The sequence below is a fragment of the Cebus imitator genome, unplaced genomic scaffold (genome assembly GCF_001604975.1).
Source record: "Cebus imitator isolate Cc_AM_T3 unplaced genomic scaffold, Cebus_imitator-1.0 Scaffold17, whole genome shotgun sequence".
NCBI lineage: Eukaryota > Metazoa > Chordata > Mammalia > Primates > Cebidae > Cebus > Cebus imitator.
The window spans coordinates 8089485-8108760 of NW_016107332.1; the positions used below are offsets into that span (position 1 = coordinate 8089485).

Consider the following 19276-nt stretch of genomic DNA (forward strand, 5'->3'; position numbering starts at 1 on the left):
TCTTTTCTGACTTGTAGGGTTCCTTCATAGGGATCTGCTGTTAGCCTGCAGTGCTTCCCTTTGTAGGTTTCCTTCCCTTTTTCTCTGACTGCCCTTAACATTTTTTCCTGTGTTTCAACCTTGGAGAATCTGACGATTATGTGTATTGGGGGTTTTTCTGTTGAGGAGTATCTTAGTGGTGTTCTCTATATTTCCTGAATTTGAATGTTTGCCTGTCTTTCTAGATAGAGAAAGTTCTCCTGGTAATATTGTGAAATTTGTTTTCCAACTGGGTTCCATTCTCCCTGTCAATTTCAAATACACCAATCAATTGTAGCTTTGGTGTTTTCACATAGTCCCATATTTCTTGGAGGCTTTGTTACTTCCTTTTTAGTCTTTGATCTCTAATCTTGTCTTCACACCTTATTTCAGTAAATTGATCTTCAATCTCTGATATCCTTTCTTCCACTTGATCAATTCAGCTATTAATACTTGTGTATGCTTCACAAAGTTCTCATGCTGTGTTTTTCAGCTGCGTCAGGCCATTTATGTTCCTTTCTTAACTAGTCATTCTAGTTAGCAGTTTCTGTAACATTTTATCAAGGTTCTTAGCTTCTTTGCATTGGGTTACAAGATGCTCCTTTAGCTGAAAAGAGTTTGTTATCACTTATCTTCTGAAGCCTACTTCTGTCAATTCATCAATTTTATTCTTTATCCAGTTTTGTGCCCTTGATAGGGAGAAGTTATGATCATTTGGAGGAGAAGAGACATTCTGGTTTTTGGAATTTTCAGCATGTTTGCACTGGTTTTTCCTTATCTTTGTGGATTTATCTACCCTTGATCTTTGAGGCTGATAATCTTTGGATGGGGTTTTTGTGTAGTGGTGCTTTATGTTGATGTTGCTTTCTGTTTGTTAGCTTTCCTTTTTACAGTCAGACCCCTCGTCTGCAGGTCTGCTATGGTTTGCTGGAGGTCCACTAAAAATATGTAATGCTTCACAAATTTGCATGTCATCCTTGTGCAGGGGCAAGCTAATCTTCTCTGTATTGTTCCAATTTTAGTATATGTGCTGCTGAGGCAGGCACATTGTCTACGATTTCTTTCAGCAGTGTTTTGTAGATTTTCTCATAGAGATCTTTCACCTCCTTGGTTGAGTATATTTCTAGATATTTCATTTTTTTGCAGCTGTTGCAAAAGGAGTTTTTTATTTGATTCTCAGCTTAGTTACTGTTCGTGTATAGTAGTGCTATTGATTTGTGTAGATTGATTTTGTATCCTGAAATTCTGAATTTATTTGTCATATTTAGAAGCTTTTTGAGTGAACTTTTAGGTTTTTCTCTTTATATGACTATATCATCAATAAACAGTGACAGTTTTACTTCCTTTTTACTGATCTGGATGCCCTTTATGTCTATCTCTGGTTTGATTTCTCTGGCAAGAACTTTCAGTACTATGTTGAATAAAAGTGGTGAAAGTGGGCATCTTTGTATTGTTTCAATTCTCAGGGAAAATGCTTTCAACTTTTTTCTGTTTTATAGTGTTAGCTGTGGGTTTGTCAGAAAGGGCTTTTATTACATTAAGGTATGTTCTTTCTATGCTAATTTTACTGAGGATTTTAATCATAAAAGAATGCTTAATTTTGACAAATGTCTTTTTTTGTCTACTGATATGATTATATTATTTTTTAAAAATTATGTTTTTGTAGTGTATCACATATATTGACCTGCATACATTAAACCAAGCCTGCTTGATGTTGGTGTATTGTTATTATTATTATTGATATACTATTGGATTCAGTAAGCTAGTATTTTGTTGAGAAATTTTGCATATATATTCATTAGGGATATTGATCTGTAATTTTCATTTTTTGTGATTTCCATTCCTGGTTTTGCTATTCAGATGATAGTGGCTTCATAGAATGATTTAGGGAGGATTCCCTCTTTCTCTATCTTTTGAAATAGTTTTAAAAGGATTGGTGCCAATTCTTTTTTGAGCTTTTTGTATTTAGATGTCTGAATCTTTAGCAAGGACAGGGAAGTTTCCCTTGATTATTTCCTTTAATAACTTTTCCAAATGCTTATATTTCTCTTTTTCCTCATTAACACCAATTATTCTTATGTTTGGTCATTTAGCGTAATCTCAAATTTTTTGGAGGCTTTGTTAATTAAATTTTTTTGTCAGATTGAGTTCATTTAAAAGTATTGTTTTCAAATTCTGCAGTTCTTTTACTTGTTTGAGTCTTTTACTAAAACTCTCCAGTGTGTTTTGCATTTCTCTAACTGTTCTTTAATTTCGAGAAGTTAAGATTGTCTTTTCTTAAGATATCTATTTTTCTGGATACTTTTTCATTCATATCCTGTATTGTTTTTTAAAATTTCTTTAAGTTGGTTTTTAAAAATTTATTTAATTTCACCTTTCTCTATTACCTCTTTGAGTAGCTTAATAATCAATCTTCTGAATTCTTTATTTGACAATTCAAAGATTTCTTCTTTGATTGGATCTATTGCTGGCAAGCTAGGGTGATCTTTTGTGGGTGTTATAGAATCTTGTTTTGTTGTGTTACCAGAATTACTTTTCTGGTTCCTTCTCATTTGGATAGACTGTTTCAGTGGAAAGATCTGCAACTCAAGGGCTGCTGCTCAGATTCTTTTGTCTCACAAGGGGATTCCTTGATTTGGTGCTCTCCCCCTTCCACTAGGGGTGGGGCCTTCTGAGGGCCAGACTACACTGATTGTTATTGCCCTTCTGGGTCTAGCCACCCAGCAGGGGTACCAGGTCATAAGCTGGTGCTGGAAAAAGTCTGCAGGGAGTCCTGTCACATGATCCATCTTCAGATTTTCCATCTGTGGATACCAGCACCTGCTCCAGTGGAGGTGACAGGATAGTGAAGTCAGCTCTGTGGGAGTCCTTGGTGTAGGTTTGTTTTGTGCACTGGTTTTTCCAAATGCTCGGTATGCTAATAATAAAGTAGTCAAATGGACAGATTCAGGACCTCTGAATCTGTTGCAGGCAGTGGAATTAACTGTTGCTTTTTCTTCTTTGGAGTAGGGGTGTTCTGTTATGAGTTACTGTGATGGCTTGAATTGGTTGACCTACAGCCAGGAGGTGGCTCTTACAAGAGAACACTAGCTGTGATTGTTTCAGGAGATATAGGCTTGCCCTGTGATGGCCAGAATAAGTGTTGGGGTTTCTCAGGTGATGGGTAGAGCCATAGAGCTCCCAAGAATTTATGTTTTTTCTTTGGCTACCTGGACCAATAGAGAAATGCCATCAGGTGGGTCAGGGTTAACAGGTCTGAACTCAGACTCTCCTTGGGCAAGGCTTGCTACAGCCATTGTGGGAGAAAGAGGGGATAATTCTCAGGCCAATGTGCTTATGCTCCTAGGAAGATTATGACTGCCTCTGCTGCATTATACAGGTCTCCAGGGAAGTGAGGGAAAGCTGACAGTGACAAGCCTCACTCAGCTCCCACCCAGCCAGCAAGTCCAGCCTCACTCATGCCATGACCCATCAACAGCACAGGGTTTACATCCAGACAGCCAGCATGCAGGTCTGAGATTTTGCTCCAGGCTTGATAAATCTAGAGAAAGCAAGCAGGGCTCTCAGGTCTTGCTCCTTTCTGTCTGCCCACACTGTCCACTGTGGCTTCTGTGCTTGTATATGCACTTCTGTTTACCACTGCCTCCCCTTACCCACCTTTGCCCAAATTCTGCTCCCGAAAAAATCATGCTCAGTCAAAACTATTATACAGTTCAGCTAGAAGTTTCCTTTACCCTGAGATCCAACCCAAATTCTCCTGGCTGCCTTCTCCAAGGACCTCTGTGAGATTAAGCCAGAGATGCTTCCCTGGGCTTGAGGTGGGGATCAGGAGTGCCTACAGGACTCTTTCTGCTGCTGTTTCTAGTTTTATATTTTGCTTGACCTCTTGAATGACTTTTGGCCCTAGGTAAGGTTAAATCCTTCTTCCGTGATCTGGATTCTCAGGTTCCCCAGTAGGGTTGTGTGTTAGGAGGCAGATATTTCCCCCCCTCACACTTAGAAACTCAGTTTTTTGACCTTCTCACAGAGTTTGCAATGGCAAGTTGTTTCCTTGAAAGGGTCTCTGAATTCTTTTGGTTTTCCTGGTCTGTTCCTGCAGTGGTTCTTGGAGCAAAAGTCCACATTGTGAGTCTCCAAATGCTGTTCTGTCTGTTAAGGTGGAATCTACACATTAGCCTTGTCTCCTATCCACCAATATCTTCACATCAAAAGTTTTTAGGCTTAATAGTCACCTTTGCTTAAAAGCAGAGCTAAAAGAGTAAGTTGTCTGAACACTCAGATACCCACCATTACTCCCATAATGAGTATGGATTCAGTCAGGTGTACTGATAGCTTCAAGGCAAATTTTTTGGATGCCCAAACCATTTCGGTTTTCCTATTTCTTCCAACCTTTGCTGTATAATTACCTTCAGATATAATTTAATTTAGAAATTTAAATTACTATAGCTGTGAAGAATGCATGTTTTATTGAATTTGTCATTCAAAAGTAAACTAGAACAAGTGTTCCCCTCAACAAAAGGAGGGACTAAGGAAGAGGTATGAAACAAGAATTAAATATTAAGAAAACCATTTTGAATTGAAGATTCTGAGAAAAAATTTCTTTTGAATTCAAATTTGATTGGGGAAAGGGGTATGTGTGTATGGAGCGGGTTGTGGTTAGAAGCAGGTTGGATGATGGAGTATTTTCCAGAGGGAATAAAAATTCAACCTCTCAACAATAACAAATTGAGATTTAAACACCATTATAGGTATCAGAAACAATTTTAAATTCAGAACAAAATAAGTATGACAGGGACTATCTTAGCATAAAATTTCTAGAGCTCTATAGAGCCAGAGATTATCTAAGGGTATTTGGACCTCTGTTAGTAACTCTATGCTTTTGAATTTAGCTTGAGTCTCTGGAGAAATTACATACTACCTTTGCAGTTCAGCAGTTCGATGATCTTTAAAAATAAAAGTTAGACCAAGTATGGTGGCTCACACCGTAATTCTAGCACTGTAAGAGGCAGAAGGATAAGTTGAGGATCAGGAGTTGGAGACCAGCCTGGGAAAAATAGTAAGACCTTGTCTCAAAAATAATTAATAAATTGATAAATAAAAGCTAATGAATGATCTTTCCAGAGTGGATTTTTTCAGTATCATCTCTTTAAATCATACTTCATAGAATCTCACCCACCATTAGTGAATTTTTTTTTTTAGATTTCAAAAGATTTTCTTTAGATTTCAAAGTTCCTATTCTTTAAATCCATTTGTTTCTATTACAACAACTGTCAGTTTTCATCTTTATAATGAACTATCTACCATTTCACTTTATTAAGCCTATTAAGCTATTCCATTTTTCCAGGTTGAAGAGCTTCGTTTATTTCATTATCCTTTTATTGTCCAATTCATTTGAATACATTTGTGGTCACATAGTTAAGCTTTGTGGCATACACGATAACCTAAAATATCTTCAATGATAAAGAACACATGTAACTTTAAAAAATCTGCTTCAGAAAAAAATATATTACAGCTTTTTTACACTACATGCATGGTAAAAGGACAAAAAGATCAAGTTGTTCCTAGTCTGTCATGGCTTCTGAAAACTCAGGATTTTCCTGATTAGAGAACAATATCATACAGCCAAGGACATGCCCAACAGCCAGCTTTCAGGTTCTTCAGGAAATGCCCACATCCTGGTTGTATTTCAAGATGTTCTGCAAACCCTGGGAAACACAGCTAGTCCTAAGCAAAATTACAGGGTAAGAATTGCCTATGTCATTTTTCATTTTCTAGTCATCCTCCTTCTCCCCTCCAACATATTTTATGTACCCCAAACCAAATGCTGTCATCTTAATTTCCATTTATTCTCACTTATACTGTGTCACCCATGAAACGCTTTTTTGACCTATTGTATTGAAAAGTGAACAAACAAAAGATACTAACTTTAATGACTGCATCATTTGCTATTACACATTCAAAAGGCAACTGTAATGAATGAATCTATGGCTTAGCTAATAATAAAACTTGGAGGTAGGATATGAGGCAGAATTGCAAGCAGGTAAGGAAACATTTTAGACTAGGAGTCCTTTTCTTTGTCCCTTAAATCTAACTACACAGACTTTTATGTCATCTAGTCATGCATCTGACTTTGCTGGGAGAGCTACTTGACTTATTTAAGGTCTGGCTAATGTCTCATGTCATCACTGTTACCTGCAGGGACACAGCAACTTCATTAGCTCCTGAGATATCCTCCTGGAGCTCTAGCCAAAGAAAGGTTCAGTTGCCCAGACAGTTTTTTTTTTTTGGTAAGCGTAAAAAAATAATGTTTTGGGGTTATGTTGAAATAAGCAATTGCCAAATGGACAAAACAATGAACTATTTATGACGTTCTAATACAAGCATGTGTTTGTGCAAATGCTTGATCAGAGATGTTCATTTAGGCACCACTTGGGGCACAGGAGCATGTGAGTGATGCCTGCTTGGGAAGAAAATGAAAGGATGTTTTCTGGTTTGGGAGGGAGGTTATTTCATAGATTAAATTCAGAAACAGATGACTGTGACACATAAGCTCAGGCCTACATGGCCTTGTTAAATAAATGAGATGTATTATCAATTTTAAAATAAAACCAGATACCAGATCACTAAGGAGAAGTTTATATAAAATAGAAAGTATGGTCATTGTGGAGCAGGTTCATTGTTTACTGGTTACAAACCTGTCTCAGTCCTGTGAAACAGAACACTCACATACATAAAAAGTTAAATGAAGACCTATTACTTACAGATAGGCAACAAAAGAAAACAGATGCCTGGGATTCATTGTGAGCTGGTTCCACAAGGTCTAGAAAACTATCTGGGGTTAACTTTCATCTGCAAGTGCCTCACTTGCACTGCAGCTGAGGGACCCTGGAAGGCAGCTTGCCTTGGATTTTATACTCCAGGGTTATAGGACATGCTGGACTAAAGTGCTGAAGGACATCCTATTGTCAGGCTGGAACAGGGCCCAGGCTTTTCGGGCCAGTCCCTCCCTATCTCAGTATGCTATGTTTCCAGCCTATTTTAAGGTTGTTCCTGAAAATTAAAAGTGAGAAAGGCATAGAACCTGGGTTGGTCCAAATAAGCTGGAAAACTGACCTGCAGTCATTATCTTGAAGATGAAACTTGATGAGCTAGGACAAATACAATCATGTGATACAAATACACATGCAAAACCAACCGAACCGTGAAACGATCTAAACTGAAAATGTTTCAGAAATGGCTTTTAAAGGGATATTTGCACTGAAGTTATAAGAATCAGGGAGTCTCGCTTCACATAATAATGTGATGGATGGCAGGTGGCTGATGTGACAGAGAGGGCCCCATTTTCAAAAATGCTACATTGACACCTGGTAATTGAATGGTCTAATAGATATTGTGATAAATTCTATTACTATTTGACTTTTTGTACTGTCAATATTTCAAGACAATGTATTATAATATAATGGACATAGAAATGATAATTGGAAGACCTTTACATTTTAGGGTTATGGCAATTCAGTCTCCCTAGTCTTGGGTAAAGGACCAAAGTGTTTAAGAGTCTCTCAGCTCTATAACTCTATGATCCTATGAATACAATTTACATGAAAGCACCCTAAAATATACTGGCATCAGATTATAGAATTTTAAATGAATGTTTTATTGTCATATAGTGAAAAGTTTAAGAATGTGTTGTATCTGAAATTTTCTCCTCAAAATTTTCTAATAATTGGAATGTTCTCTTGATATTTTAATTTTTATCCTTTGTCAAAACAAAACCAACTAAGCTTTGCTACAATGTTAAGAAAAGTGGTGAATGGATGTTTGAAACAATCTGAGTCCTAAGTCCATTCTGAGAGTTGAGTTAGATCTTCATCTGTGTGAGCATATATCCTGTATAAGGAGTCATGGAACACATGGAGAAATATAGCGATACTGTCCATTTCATTTTTCTACATGATGATGCCTATCTGATTGGGATAAAAGCCTCATGTGGCTTACTCTTACTATGATAAGGAGAGCTCTGAGGCAGGGCTGGCGTGTTCTAGCATCTCTGTGGGACTACTACAGCCCTGCAGTGTGGAAATGGGTGAAGGGAGTTGACATCTGCACACAATCTGTCTTCCTCTTTGGCACATTATGTTTATAAAAGCTTATTAGCAACAAAGGAAAAAATGGGCAGGCACCTTGGGAATGAAGTGACTTGCCACATGCCTCACCACCGATGTGGTTCAGCTATGTCACCTACCCAAATCTCACCTTGAATTGTAGTTACCAGAATCCCCATGTGTCATGGGAAGGACCTGGTGGGAGACAGTTTAATCATGGGGGTGGTAACCCTCATATTGTTGTTATCATAGTGAGTACTCACAAGATCTGATAGTTTTATAAGGGACATTTCCTCCTTTTCCTCTGCACTTCTTCTTGCTGCTGCCATGTGGAGAAGTATGTGTTGGCTTCTCCTTTCACCATGATTATAAATTTCCTGAAGTCTCCCCAACCCTGTGGAACTATGAGTAAATTAAACCTCTTTTCCTTATAAATTACATATTTCTCCACACATAATTTTTTTAATTTTATAAAATTTATAAATTATGTATTTTTAAATATATAAAATTTATATAATTATAAAGCACATAAAATTGCAGGTATGTCCTTATAGGAGTGTAAGGATGAACTAATACAGTAAATTTGTACCAAAGTGGGGTACTGCTGTAAATATACCTGAACATGTGGAAATAACTTTGGAACTAGGTAACAGGCAGAGATTGGAAGAGTTAGGAGGACTGAGAAGAAGACAGGAAAATGTGGGAATATTTGGAACTTCCTAGAAGACAGGAAGATGTGGGAAAGTTTAGAACGTTCTAGAGGCTTGTTGAATGGTTTTGAACAAAATGCTGATAATGATATGAACAATAAAGTCCAGGCTGAGGTGGTCTCAGATGGAAATAAGGAATTTTTTGGGAATGGAAATAAAGGTTACTCTTTCTATGCAAAGAGACTGGCGGTATTTTGCTTCTGCCCTAGAGATCTGTGGAACTCTGAACTTGAGAGAGAGAATTTAGAGTATTTGGCAGAAGAAATTTCTAAGTGAGAAAGTGTTCAAGAGAAACAGAGCATAAGAATTTGAAAAATTTGCAGCCTAACAATGTAACAGAAGAGAAACACCCATTTTCTGGGAAGAAATTCAAGCCAGCTGCATTAATTTTCATAAGTAATGAGGAGCCAAATGCTAATCAGCAAGACAGTGGAGAAAGTATCTCCAGGGCATGTCAGAGACCTTCAGCTTTAGTTTATATTCTAATACAATAGACTAAAGGTGAAGGATTAAAAAAAAAAAAAAAAAGATATTCCATGCTGAGGGAAACCAAAAGAGGGCAGGGGTAGTTACACTTCTATCACACAAAATAGATTTTAAGTCAAAAACTATAAAAACAGACAAAAAAGGTTGTTATATAACAAAAGAGATGTCAATTTTTCAAAAGTATATAAAAGTTGTGAAAATATGTTTACCCAACACTGGAACACCTAAATATATAAAGCAATTTTAATAGATCTTCAAAGAGAAATAGACAGCAATACAATAATGGTATGGAATATTGATACTCCACTTTCAACAATTGACATATTTTCCAGATATAAAATTAATAAGAAAACACTGCATTTAAACTATACTTTAAACCAAATGAATGTGACAGATGTATACAGACCAATCTGTCAACAGCAACAGAATGTACATTTTTCTCCAACACACACAAAGCATCCTCCATGACAGACCATATGCTGGATCACAAAATAAGTCTTCATAAATCCAAAAAGATTTAAATCGTATCAAGTATCTTTTCCAAACACAATGGTATGAAACTGTAAATCAGCAACACAAGGAAAGTTAGAAAATTCACAAACGTGGAAATTAAACAAAACCTTTCCAAACAACCAATTGGTCAAACAAGAAATCGAAAGCAAAATGAAAAAATATCTTGAGACAAATGAAAATGGAAACACAATGTACCCAAACTTATGAAATACAGCAAAAAACAATTCTAACAGGGAAATGTATAGTGATAAAGAAGGACAAAAGAAATATCTCAAATATACAATTTAATATTATGCCATAAGAAATTAAAATAAAGAAAAATAAACTAAATCCAAGTTTAGTAGAGGGAAGAAATATAAAAGATCAAAGCAGAAATAAATGAAATAGACTAGATAAAATGAACAAAACTAAGAATTACTATTTTAAAAAGATACAATTAACAAACTTTCAGCTATACTTGAAAAAATAACAGATGACTCAAATAAAATCATAAATGAAAGAACTGATATATTAATTGATACCAAAATCATAGAAAACTGCTAGGAACAATTATATGCCAACGAATTGGGTAACATGGAAGGACTGGATAAATTACTAAATGTATAGCTACCAAGAATTAATCATAAAGAAAAAGAAAATCCAAATAGACTAATAATGATTAAAGAGACTGAATCAGTGTTAAAAATCTCCCATCAAGGAAAAGCCCGTGGTCTGATGACTTCACTGATTAATTCTATCAAACATATAGAAAGAATTAATATCAAATTTTCTCAGACTTTTCCAAAACATGGAAGAAATTAAACACTTTCAGACTCATTTTACAAGGTCTGTATCACCTTGATATAAAAGCCAGAAAAAGCACAAAAAAGAAAAATGCAGGCTAATGTTTGTGATGAAAATAAATAGAAAAATCCTCAACAAACTACTAGCCCACCTAATTGAAAGCGCATTAAAAGGATCATGTAAAGTGATCAAAAGGGATTTATCCCTGGGAAGCAAGGATGCTTCAACATATGCAAATCAAAAATGTCACACACTTTTTGTGTGTGTGATGCACTACAGTGAAATAAAGAAGAATAAAAATTATATTAATAGGTGCGGAGAAAATATTTGACAAAATTAAACAACCCTTCATGAAAAAAACTCTCAGCAAACTAGATATAGAAGATTTGTAGCTAAATGCCACAAAGGTCATAAATCACAACAAATATCATATTCCATGTTGAAAAATTAGAAGACTTTTTTCTAAGATCAACAACAAGTCAAGGATGCCCACTATCCCACTCTCACTGCTTCTATTCAGCTGAATGTCCTGGTTGGGGTAATTACGCAAGAAAAAAAAAAGAAAGTCATGTAATTTAGAAAGAAAGTAAATGATCTCTGTTTGCAGATGACATAGTATTATATACACAGAAAACCCTCAAAAGTCTATGAAAAATTATTAGAACTATCAAATTAATAAATAACATTTCAGGGTGCAAAACTGATATATACAAAAATCAATTACATTTCTATACTATAAACAAATGCTCTGAAAAATAAATTAGAAAACAATTTCCTTTACCATGACATAAAACAGAACAAAAGATATAAATTTAACAGAGTTGATATTTCTGTAGCTGAAAGCTATAAAACATTAATAAAAGAAATTGAAGATGACACAAATAAATAAAAAGATATTCCATGTTGATGAATTAGAAGAATCAATAGTCTCAAAATGTCCATACTAATCAAATTGATCTACATATTCAATGCAAATCCTATCAAAATTAAAATGGCATTTTTTACAAAAATTTTTTAAAAATTTAAAAACTCATATGCAAACAAAAAGGATCCTAAATAGCTAAAGCAATCTTCAGCAAGTAGAACCAAGCTGGAGGCATCAATATTATATATCTTGATTTCAAATTACATTACAAAGTCATAGTAGTCAAAATAATACAGCAGTGACATAAAAATAGACACATGGACAAATAAAACAGAATAGACTATATATATATATATATATATACACACACACACACACACACACAAAAATATATATATATACACACAGTCATCTAATCTTCAAGAAAGGTACCAATAATACACAATAAAAAAAAAAAAGGATAGCCTCTTCAATAAATGTTATTGGGAAAACTGGTTATCTACATGCAAATATAAAACTGGATCCTTCTCTTACACCATACACAAAATAAACTAAAATGCATTAAACATTTAAAATTAATGCCAGAAACTGTAAAACTCCTAGATTTAAACATAGAAGAAAAGCTCCATGACATTGATTTTGGCAATTACTTTTGTATATGACATCCCAAAGTACAGGCAACCAAAGCAAAAATAAACAAGTGGGACTTGTATCAAATTTAAAGGTTTCAGCACATCAAAGGAAACAATCAACTGGATGAAATTCCAACATACTAATGGGAAAAACATTTGCAAACCATATATCTGATAAGGGGTTAATATCCAAAATATATAAGAAACATATGCACCTTAAGAAAAAAAAAAAAAAAAAGAGCCAAACAACTCAATTAAAAATGGGCAAAGACTTGAATAGATATTTTTCCAAAGAAGAAATACAAATGGTCAACAGATACAGGAAAAGTTACTCAACATCACTAATCATAAGGGAAACAAAAATCAAAAGTACAATGAGATATCATATCACACCTGTTAGGATAGCTATTACCAAAAAGTCAAAAGAAAAGTATTTTGAAGGTGGACAAAAGGAAACACTTGTGCATTGTTGGTGGGGATGTAAATTGGCACGGCCATTCTAAAAAACAGTATGAAGTTTCCTCAAAAAATTAAAAATAAAGGTCCCATATAATCCAGCAATGCAACTTCTGGGCTTATATCCAAAGGAAATAAAATCACTATCTCAAATGTGACAGTTGTACTCTTATGTTCACTGTAGTATTATTTATAATAGCCAAAATATGAGAACAACCTAACTGTTGATGGATGAATAGATAAAGAAAATGCACATCTATACAATGGAAAATTGTTCTGCCTTAAAAAAAAAAAGAGGCAAATCTGACATTTGCAACAACATGGATGGACCTGGAGGACTTAGCATACTAAGCGAAGTAAACCAGACACAGAAAGACAAATGCTACATAGTCTCACTTGTATGTGAAATCTAATATAGTTAAACTCACAGAAATGGAGAAGAGAGGGTTGTTACCAGGGCATAAGGGAAATGAGGAGATGTTGGTGAAGGAGTGCAAACTTACAGTTATAAGTAGGTTCTGGTGACCTAGATTATAGCAGGGTGACTATAAGTAATAATAGTGTTTTATATACATGAAGTTCATTTATAGATCTTAAATATTCTCATTGCACACATACATAAACAGACATATGAAGTTATGTGAAGTGATGTTATGTTAGCTTATCTGTAGTAATCATTTTACCATGTATATGTGCATAAAAACTTCACATGATACACCTTGAATATATACAATCCCTATGTGTAAATAATGCCTCAATAAAACTAGAAAAAGGTATGTACAATCATGTAAGAATAGAAGTGTACCTAAGGCATTATAGCATTCAAAAAGGGGATATTTAATACAGACCATAGGTGCCAAAGTTTTCCACAGCAGACAACTTTCATTGAGTTTTGGGTGATAGAGTACCTGGTGATTACAAATTAGCTAAGCAGAAAAAGTGGGATTTCATTCTGGAAACAAGCAGAACATGGGCAGATAGCTGCATTATTAATGAGGGGGAAAAAATTGGCCCAGTGGTTCCACTATCCAATTAGATGCTCTAACATTTGTAAGATGGGTAGAAAACTAGAATGGGGTCCAAAGACTTACTGGGTGTCCATAGATCCATGGATTGATCATATAATAGTGGAGAATAAAACCAGTAGAGTGTGGAACTCTCTCACTGTCATTGCGGTGGTTCACTATTCCCCCTTCTGCCTGTGCCTCACTTCCCTCCATGTCCAAGGACCTCACAGTCTCACAGTTCTTTACTCACTTAAATGCCATTCTTAGAAAAAAAAGAAGTCCTCCTTTAAGACTTTCTGACGTTTTGGAATTATGTCAGGTTGTGGAAAACACCAGAGTCCATTTATAATTGATGTAAATCCACAAGATTTTTAATATGTTCCTTCTGTTCTCTGCTATATGGGGATTCTTTATAAATACCTGACTCTTGCTTGTCATGTTGGAAATGTGAGCCCGCTGTGAGGAGGGTCACATTTAATACAAGTCCAATTTTTATTTTTTGGCTCTCCTCAAAGATTAAATATTAACAAAAGGAGATGAAGTGGTACGACAAGAAAAATGTAATTAAAATACATCCCAACTGTTTCAACTGCATTCGTAATATAAGAGGAAAAACTGAATATGTCTCATCAAAATACAAAAGTAGTATTTCTAGGACTTAAAAGTGTGAGCTAAATGATGAGAACACATGGACACATAAAGGGGAACAACGCACACTGGGATCTATTGGAGAGTAGAGGTTGGTAGGAGAGAGATGATCAGGAAAAATAACTAATGGTTACTAGTCATAATACCTAGGTGACAAAATAATCTGTACAACAAACCTCCATGACACAAGTTTACCTACATAACAAACTTGCGCATGTACCACTAAACTTTAAATAAAAGGTTTTTTTTTAAGTATTTCTAGGAAAGCACAAACTATTTAAAATCATTATTTAGTTTTGAACTGAAATCCTTTAAAAACAAACAACAAAAAGGTAGTTTCCAGATGTTCTTTACACTGCTACTAAGAATGTAAAATGTCTTTTACTAATTTGGATTTTTAAACATTCCTCTATTATCATATTTAAGTGTGAAGTTTTACTCTCCATTGTTTTAGATAATCTTTTAGTCAGGTAATGAATAGCACATGGTACAGAAAAAATATATACATATACATTTTAATTTCAGCTTCTCTGAAGCCCCATTGTTCATTTCAGGCTGCTTTACTGAGACTCCTTGCACTAAACGCCTCTGGTTGCATTCCACTCAAGACAAAGGCATATTTTAGGGGTGTACCTCTCACAAAGAGGTATTGATGGACCAGGAATCAGACTTTGGACAAATGGGCATTTCATTATAACACAGCCTAATTGTTAAAGCTCTTATTGAAAAGAATAAAAATTTCATTAGTCATCACAGAAACTCAGCACAAACTCCTCCTCTTTTTCCCCACAATGCACAGAAAGAATGGCAGCTTTAAGCTTATCATTGAACATTCTGAAAGCATTGGTACTTCCTTCCTTTTGTTCCACTTGCACTAAGAAGTATTTTAGTAACAAATATGAAATACCTATGGTAATAATTTTAACTAGATTTTATAAATGTAATTGTTGAAAAAAAAAAAAAAAGCAAAACTTTTCAATCACTGACAAATGAAATCCCAGTTAGAAGCAGCTGGAGGGCCTGTTATTTCATGTTCATGGCCCTAGTATAACTTTATGGGATTATGAAGAATTTATCAGATAATTTTGGGAGTCAACTAAGATAAAGACAAAAGTGTTCTACAAATGGTGAAGTGTATATAAATTTAAGGAACTAAAGTTTGCGTAATTATTATCATCGCAACAGTTTTTAATTTTAATGTCTTTTCATCTTCCAGGAAGCACTGGCATTGTTTACTGTCTGCAGTGTAAAAACTGAAAGGGGGGAGGATGAAGATACAACGAAGATCACTATCTAGGGATGAGAAATGCTGACACTAATTAGGTGATGACATGGTAGAAGCCATGTAACCTGTTGGAAGATCAGTATTCAAATTTGGAAAAGGTGAAGGTTAGACTAGATGAGGACCATAAACACATGGCAACCAACAGCCCTAACACTTGAGCAGGCTTTGCTAACTGATCACAGAAGTGCCTCTGGCTAAGAGAGTTCAGTCTGAGAATCTTGCTAACATAGAACCCCAGTTAGAGTTGGTCGTCTGTGTTTAAACCTATTAAACACACTGAGACCACAGACATTTTTTTTAGGTTATTTTTTTTTCTTCTGGATATAAGAAGCTACCATCTGTGATTTATAAATAAATCATATTACTCTTTGCTCAAAGTCCTTTAGTGGCTCAACTTTTCACTCAGAGTAAAAGTTAAAGTTTTTAACTGGCCCACTATACAATCTCATCTTTCTTGCCTCTCCTTCCTCACCCCCTGCCTCTCTCCCTGTCTCACTCAACCTGCGCAGTCGCATTAGTATACTGTTTACTCCTGAAACACTCTAAGCATGCTTCTGTCTCAGAAATTTCTCAGTGACTATCCTCTCTGCCTAGAATGTTCTATTCCTAAATATTTGCATGTTCACTCCCTTATCTCCTTATAGTCTTTAATAATGTCAGCTTTTCAATAGTTCACACATTTGGCAAAATACAACTCATGTGCCAAACCTGGCAACTGCCTATTTTTGTACAGCTCAAAAGGTAAATGTTTTAGTCCATTTAGTGTTGCTATAAACGTATACCTGAGGCTGTTTAATATAAAAAAAAAAAAAAAAGAAAAGTTTATTTGGCTCACAACTCTGCCAGCTGGAAAACTGGGCATCTGGTGAAAGCCTCAGAGTGCTTCACTCATGGTAGAAAGTGAAGGGGAGTGCCATGCATAGAGATCACATAGTAAGAGAGAAAACAAGGGACAGACTAAGGAGGTGCCAGGATCTTTTTAACAACCAGTCCTTACGGGAACCAATACAGTAAAATCTCACTCATTACCATGAAAATGGCACCAAGCCATTGGTGAGAGATTCACCTCCATGACTCATTAGCCTCACCTCCAACATTGGGGATCAAATTCCAACATGTAGTTTAGGGGAACAGAATATAGAATTCTGCCCTGATCTCCCAAATCTCATATCCTCTCACATACAAAATATAATCATTTAATCCTAATAGTCCCACAAAGTCTTAAATTGTTTCAGCATAGACTCAAAAGTCCAAAGTCTTAGCTGAGACTCAAGGCAAGTTCCTTAAAACTGTGAGTTTGTATAATCAAAAACAAATTATTTACTGTGAAGATACAATGGTTGTATAGGCATTGGGTTAATGTTTCCATTCAAAAAAGAAGACATTGACCCATAGAAAGTGGTAAAATGCCCGATACAAGTCTGAAACCTGTAAGGGTAGACATTAGTCTTAAAGCTCTAAAGTAATATTTGACTCCTTGTCCCATCATAGGCACACTGGTAGAAGGGGGGCACACAAGGTTTTGGACAACCCTATGTCCATGGCTTTGCCGTGTGCAGCACACATAGCTGGTCTCATGGGTTGGAGTTAAATGCCTGTGGCTTTTACGGGCAATGGGTGCACATTGCCAGTGGCTCTATAATTCTGAAGTCTATGCAGCAGTGGCCCTGTTCCCATAGCTCCAGTAGATACTGCCCTGTAGAGGCTCTCCATGATGGCTCTGTCCCTGTGACAAGTTTCTGCCTGGGCATCCATGCTTTCTTGTACATCTTCTGAAATCTAGGTAGAAGCTGCCAAGCCTCCACCACCCTTGCATTCTCTGTGCCTGCAGACTTAACACCACATGGATGCCACACAGGCTTATTGTTTGCGCTCTCCAGAGTTGCAATCCAAGCAGCACATGGAGCTGTTTGACCCATGGCTATAACCAGAGCAGTTAGGATGCAGGAAACAGTATCCTGGGGTGGCATTAGGACAATGGAGCCCCAGGTTTGGCCCCTCAAACCATTCTATCATCCTGAAACTCTGGACCTACGACAGGAGAGGTGATCCCTTTGGGACCCTTTCCCCACTGTCTTGACTACCACACCAACCAGGCTCTTTTTTTTATCTCTGCTAATGATAGAGACCTTCTGTCTATCCATAAGAGCACAAATTCCATGATGTCAGAGATTTTTTGTCCATTTGATTCTCTGATATATTCCCAGTACCTTGAACAGTGTCTGACATATAGAAGATATTTAATAATATATTTTTTGGTATAAATTAATTCTATAGATGATACCTGCATTAAACAGAAATAAATCAGGTTATTTAGAAAAGCCTTCAGGAGAAGATGATATTTGAGTGTTAAAGTGTACCAAGAACTTAGAAAACATTTTTCCTAAAGGGGTACCAAATGAAGAGAGAAAAACAATGCACAGGAGCTTTTCTGAAAACGGTGTAGAGCAGTCTAAATGTAGAGCCCATGAGGTGGAAAGGTGGTGAGAAGTAGGTTGAACCCAGATTGTGGAGGGCCTGCAATTTCTGATAAGATGCTTGAGTTTAATCCTTAAAAAAATATGAATATTTCAGGAATATATAGCTGATAATAATGTGATATATAATAAAGATGAGAGTGGGTAAAATGATATGTAAGAATTATAATAGCCGAGGCTCAGGTAACTGAATATTTCATATTGGTCAGGCAATGAGATGAAAAGGATAGAATGGCATTTAAGTGGAAAAAGAGCTGTGAGACTGTGAGGTCCCTAAAGATGGAAGGAAGTGAGGCACAGGCAAAAGGAGTAATAGTGAACAGCAATGGCAGTGAGAAGGCTCCATATGTACTCCACTAATTTTATTTTCACCTTTTATTTTAGGTTCAGGGAGTACATACACAGGTTTGTTACATAGGTAAATTGCATGTCACTGAGGTTTGGTGTACAAAGGATCTCATCACCCAGGTAGTGAGCATAGTATCTAACAGGTAGTTTTTCTTTTTTTTTTTTTTAATTGCATTTTAGGTCTGGGGGTACATGTGAAGAACATGCAAGATTGTTACATAGGTACACATATGGCAGCGTGATTTGCTGCCTTCCTCCCCTTCACCTATATTTGGCATTTCTCCCCATGTTCTCTCCCCCCAACTCCCACACCCTGCTGTCCCTCCCATATTTCTCCCCAACAGACCCCAGTGTGTGATGTTCCCCTCCCTGTGTCCATGTGTTCTCATTGTTCACCAACCACCTATAAATGAGAAGATGCAGTGTTTGATTTTCTGTTCTTGTGTCAGTTTGCTGAGTATGACGGTTTCCAGGTTCACACATGTCCCTACAAAGGACATGAACTCATCATTTTTGATGGCTGCATAATATTCCATGGTGTATACATGACATATTTTCCCCATCCAGTCTATCATCGATGGGCATTTGGGTTGGTTCCAGGTCTTTGCTATTGTAAACAGTGCTGCAATGAACATTTGTGCACATGTCCTTATAGTAGAACAATTTATAATCCTTTGGATATATACCCAGTAATGGGATTGCTGGGTCAAATGGAATTTCTATTTCTAGGTCCTTGAGGAATTGCCACACTGTCTTCCACAATGGTTGAACTAATTTACACTCCCACCAACAGTGTAAAATTGTTCCTATTTCTCCACATCCTCTCCAGCATCTGTTGTCTCCAGATTTTTTAATGATCGCCATTCTAACTGGCGTGAGATGGTATCTCAATGTAGTTTTGATTTGCATTTCTCTAATGACCAGTGATGATGAGCATTTTTTCATA

At 36.1% G+C, this 19276-nt stretch overlaps 1 non-coding gene across 1 annotated transcript; it reads right to left on the reverse strand.

Moving 5' to 3' along the window:
- Positions 1 to 958: 958 nt before the first annotated feature.
- LOC119468560 lies at positions 959 to 1064 on the reverse strand. Its single transcript, XR_005197252.1, has one exon. It is a non-coding gene; the product is annotated as a U6 spliceosomal RNA (small nuclear RNA).
- Between the last annotated feature and the right edge of the window lie 18212 nt (positions 1065 to 19276).